This window comes from Trachymyrmex septentrionalis, unplaced genomic scaffold (genome assembly GCF_001594115.1).
Source record: "Trachymyrmex septentrionalis isolate Tsep2-gDNA-1 unplaced genomic scaffold, Tsep1.0 scaffold32, whole genome shotgun sequence".
NCBI lineage: Eukaryota > Metazoa > Arthropoda > Insecta > Hymenoptera > Formicidae > Trachymyrmex > Trachymyrmex septentrionalis.
This window is the reverse complement of record NW_017305485.1, coordinates 3,997,286-4,002,773: the sequence shown is the minus strand read 5'-3', so window position 1 is coordinate 4,002,773 and position 5,488 is coordinate 3,997,286.

Genomic DNA, 5,488 nt, shown 5'->3' with positions numbered 1-5,488 from the left:
CCCCCCCCCCCCCCTCGAGAGTTCGTCCCATGACACTCGACGCTTTTACGGATACGTGAAAAGAAAGGCGCAAAGAGATGACTTCGCGGCGATCTTTGCCGAGAGGCACGTACGTTTTATACCCGCCGAGGGTGACGCTAAGGTCTTTCGTGGAGGGCTTTCGTGTGCATGACGTACCGACCGACACGGCACGTACGGCTCTCTGCCTCTCGTCTCTCTCTCTCTTTCTCTCTCTCTCCCCCTCTCCCTCTTTCACATATTCTCTCTCTCTCTCTCTCTGTCTCTCTCTATCTCTCCATAGGTATATTTCTCCCTCTCTTTCCGAACAGAATATCGAGTCTCGATATCTCCGGTTCCCCGTGGTGTCCCGGCCACGTCGATCTCGCGTCCGGAATGTGCGCCACGGGCATGCGACGTGTGTACGTGTTATCACGCGTAGCCAGTCGCTCTCCCATCTTTCGCGTTTACGCGAACGTATATCCGGCACACTTGCACCGCGGACGCGGTATTACGCCGCCTCTCGTCACGTGGAAATAATTCATTTGTCGTGTAACGTATGGCGAATTATAATATACCTTTCGGGAGACGATACAAAAAAGTGTTAATCGGATTTAGGTAACTATGACAGTGAATTAAGTTTCGTACAGTGAGAAAAAAAAGTAGCCCAAACTGAAATAAAATATTTATCCCAATACCGCCAACTAAACATTTATTTATCACAATAAATGAATATTTACTTAATAAAAAAAAAAAGTGAGTATTGTTAAATAAAATTAATATTTTTCGTGCCGAATAAATATATTTTTATGTTGAATAAATATTTAGTTGGTAACTATTCAGATGAAATATTTATTGAAATTTAGGATATTTTTGTTTTCCTCAATATTGTAGGCAACAATAATTCTTAAGAAGTATTTAAAATATTATTACAAACATATACCTTTGTATTAATTAATCACTTTAATTTAGGATAAAGAAACAAGATCGAGTCAAATTTCGTCGGATCACGTTTGATCGATCGATTAACTCGAAACGGATTATTATGACGAATTTTTGGAAGCGTCTCGAGAAACACATTATTTATTTCTTTTCCGGGGTTTCCCCTTTTTACTCGCAATCGAACGGCTCTCCGGCGCCATTCCATGCGACGCGTGCGAGATCGATTTTCGCGCGTAATCCCTCGAATGAACTGCCTACGATGCAGGAGGCGAGGCAGCCCGGCCGCCTTCGAGTTTCTTGGAAAATATCGGGCCTCGTTGCGTCGAACGCTATACATATCCCCGCACGTTATTGCCGCGCGTAAACGCTCGCTGGTTGCCTTCGCCTTCCTCGCGAAGGCTCTTACGCAAGCACGCAGCGCGCGACGCTTGAACGTGCGGCTGCACGAGCGTGACCGCAGTGATCCCCGGCAGCAATTCTAAAGCCCGATTCAGACTGTGCGGAATTGTCTAATACGTTCCAGCTCTGCAGGAGAAAACTCGGTTTTTTGCTGAAGCATCTAAAAATTTAACAGGGTTGTCACAAATTTCTCAGTTTAAAATTCCATAAATATTCTGCTTAGAGATCAATTTAAAAATGTAAATTACTATCTGCGCTGCTGACGCCGCGTCGCTTGCATGTTTAATTGTTAAGTATTCCAAAACTGCATAGACGCGACGTATGTACGGTAAACCTGTCTAAAGCCAAGAACAATAATTTTTCAGATAATTTCGCAAAATTTCCTGAATTTTCCCTGATTTCGCTGACATTTTTCAATTTCTCTGATTTCCAGTTTTGTATTAACTCTGTTTAATAGAGAAGGAGCTATCACTATTGTTATTCGTTTTCCCTTAAAACTGTCGACTGAATAGAATAAATATAACATTTCTGCAAGAATCAAACAAGTCGAGGTTATTTATTCGTTTTTTAATTGAACAGAACTTCTTTTAAATCATCAAAATATTATGCGAAGCTTAAAACTTTGTTTTTATACGTATTATATATATTATATATACGAAGAAAAATTATCATTTATATAATAAACGGTTTCTGTTTTCTGAAAATTTAACTTTTGACATTTGTTTGATACTTGTGGAAAACCCTTCATTTACATTTATTTGTTGATGTGTCGAATTTATTAATACATAATTCTATCATTTTCCCAAAAGATCAAAAAGTAAAAAAACAGAGAGAACATTCTACTTCAAACAGAACTTCTTCAGATGTCTCTCTTAGTCTCTCCTCTAAGAATAATTAAACAGAGGATAAATTATTAATGAAATTTTAATATAAATAGAAATAATATAAAATATATAAATTATTATTATGTAGAGATGTAACGTACATTATTAAAAAGTATGTTGCGTGAGAAAATTTTCGCCAAGTATAAAAGATCAAAGTATTGGGAATAGCGTCTCGTTTGAATCGGGCTTTACGATTTTATTCCATCTCTCCACTCTCTAAGTACTAGCTGGCTGCTACTACTTGCACAAGCATTCGCGCGACGCGATACACGTTGGAAACACGTAATGTCCCCGGTTATCAGATACGTTTCGAGAGTACCGGGTGTCTCCGGAATTCTTTGTCGCTAATGCGGCCAGTCTGATACACGCGACAGTCTTGCCGCTTTAATGAGCATCCGCGAACACGATTTATTCCCGTGATTCATAATTAAATAAGATATGAGGCTTGGAACGTGCTCAGCGTGCTCGGCGAAATGAAACGAGCTCGACAAATGCTTTTTCGCTTTGACTTGTCGCACTCATAAATCGACTTGTGCTTAATCAATTAAATCTCTTTAGATGCAGACTTGAGCACTCTACACATCTCATTTTTCTATTTTTTGAAGTTTTGTAAGAAGCTTGCCATTGATTAACCTTTACAAAACGGAAAAGCTATTAGTGACGCTGAAACAGTGTCATATTTTAAGGCACAGCACAATAAATTATAATAATAATAATAAAAGTGTATTATAACAAATTTTCAATCTAAAAAAAAAAAATGAAAATTGTAAGATTTAAAAAATAGATTCCCGTCCTTTAACGATTAGTCTTCGCATAATTTTTGCATAATTTTTCACCTTTTCACTATCATACTTCTCGCTAAAAACATTAAAGTGAAAGCGAGATGAAGTCCGCAAGACTGTTCTTTGTTGTTGAAAGAATAGGGATCTATAGCATTATAATGAAATTTGTATTAAAATATTAAAATGTTTACACTGTTCAAAATTTGATGTATAGTACATAGAAACGTATCAGTCTATTGTCAACCAAAGTAATTACTCAATTTGTTTTCTTTCTTTTAAGCAATGGTTATCTTTAACGAAGACTATCTTTCTAATAATCTTAAAATATACTTGTTACAAATTAAGAAAAAATTTTTTTAATTATTACGTACTCAAAATAAAAATTAATTTTGCTTTAAAGAATATAAAATCGATCGAAGAAGTGACTTTTTATAATTGATAAGCAAGTCGAGTTCTTTTAATTTAATAATTTTGATCGAAGTATATTAATTTAGTATATATATTTTGAATAAGTTCGATGCTTGTGATAAACTTACGATAGATTTGCGGATACATGAATACTTTCGAAATAAGTAAAACAAGTAATTATTACTTGCGTATAGTATGTATTTTTCTGTGTGTAGGTATACTCGAGTTTTCATGCATTGACAGAATTGAAATTATTTCACTATTACTCGCATATTACTGTCGCATTATTACTGTCAGTAATAATTATGCACACAGTGTAATTATTACTGCGACTGACACGCGAATTCAACTTAAAGATTCAAGATCGTTCTTGTTCACGCAGTGAAGAATATAAGGTCATTTTCGAAATACATTTTAAGACTGAAGATAGCTACGAATTGAACCAAAATTCAAATCATGTATCTTACATAAATTGCGTTAATCGTTTTACTGGCCCCTCACTAGAAAGCTTAATCTTCCAATTATCGTTACTTAAATTTCGGAGTCCCATTGTATAATTCCTCCCTGTGTAATTATTATTTTCGGACAAGAATTTTTCACATCCGCGTCGAATTTCGCGTCTGGCTTCCTCGGATCCGCAACACTGCGACACAGCGTAACACGAAAAGGGAGAGGAGCGGGACGAGGACAAAAATCGATGCTGCCGTTTCTCATTGGCGAGTATCAATGCGACGCTCCGCTGGCGCGTATTAATATTTTCGGATAGAAAAGTCGCGCGCGCGAAGCCGGCTTTCGCGTCGCATCTCGATAGCAGCCGAGAGAGCATCGCGCAGACTTGCTCGTGCGCTGCATTCGCTCGCAATCCCAATTCCCGCTCGCATTACGATTCTGCAGGAATGTTACCCTTTTACTAATATTTCCGCCGTTTGCCGAATAAGCAGCTTAATGCCGACAGGAAATTTTGCTCAAAAAGCAAAAGGCTAATTCTAACTACTATCCGAGGTCTCTTTTTTTTTTCTACACATAACTTGCCATTACGCGTACATAGATGTCTCAGTATTTATTTCTATTTGGCGAATCCATGTACAGAGTAAAATCATCTGAATGCATTTACGCACACGGAATAATGATAAGTTATACGTAAAAACGCAGGATAAAGGTTAGAATTTTGTCTTTTGCATTTGAGCAAAAAATTTCCTTTTATTTCGTTATGAACGGCACACAAACATGTGTTTTTCCCCAGTTTTTTTCTTTTCTTTTTTTACTTACGCTTTACGTATGCTTTCTTTTTTTACTTACGCTTCTTTAGTATTAAAGAGGCCACTCGTTTTATATTACTTGTTCCAAAACCGAGTCTAGATAAAATAAAACACAGACGCAACTGTCTCTTTTGATATTTATAAAAAAAAAATCCCCAGATTATGACAACGATAATAAACTAGGGTTCCCTCTCTGTTTCCCTTCCTTTCCCTTTACCACTTCTCGGAAGCAAACGTATTCGCACGTTCACGTAACACACGCTGCCGCCCTATGCAAGTATCGTATACGCGAATGAAATGTACGCGGCTGTGCAACGCGCTTCGTGAATGTCACGCACCTCGTTATCAGATGCGGCTGTGCTACCGGTTGTCGCAAAAGTCTTAGAAACACGCGTAAAATACACGCTGCGTGAAAAAGCGATTTGAGATAAAAGGTATAAAAAAGAAATAACATTCTATTTATCACCCCTCCCTCAATTAGAAGATTCTTTAATTTTTCACATTATTTATAAAAGTGTGGATTTCGCTTCGATTACATCTCTACCTTTCTCTCAAGTATATATATCCGTATCGCTTTTGTCGCGTCTTACGCGTCCGCGTAGGAAGTCAGGCAAACGAAAAAGGGGGACGGGGTGACGGCTGCCGGGGTTGTTTGTGCCGTGCAGCGTCGAGCCGTTCATTAATTACGGCGAGCGAGCGGGGATGGTTGCGCGCAACGAGTCGAGTCGCGGGTGAGGAAAGAGAGGGTGTGGGATACGTAGATAGAGAGGCACGAGCCGCGTCGGAGGCATCCATTGAATTAGCCTCGTTCCCCGTG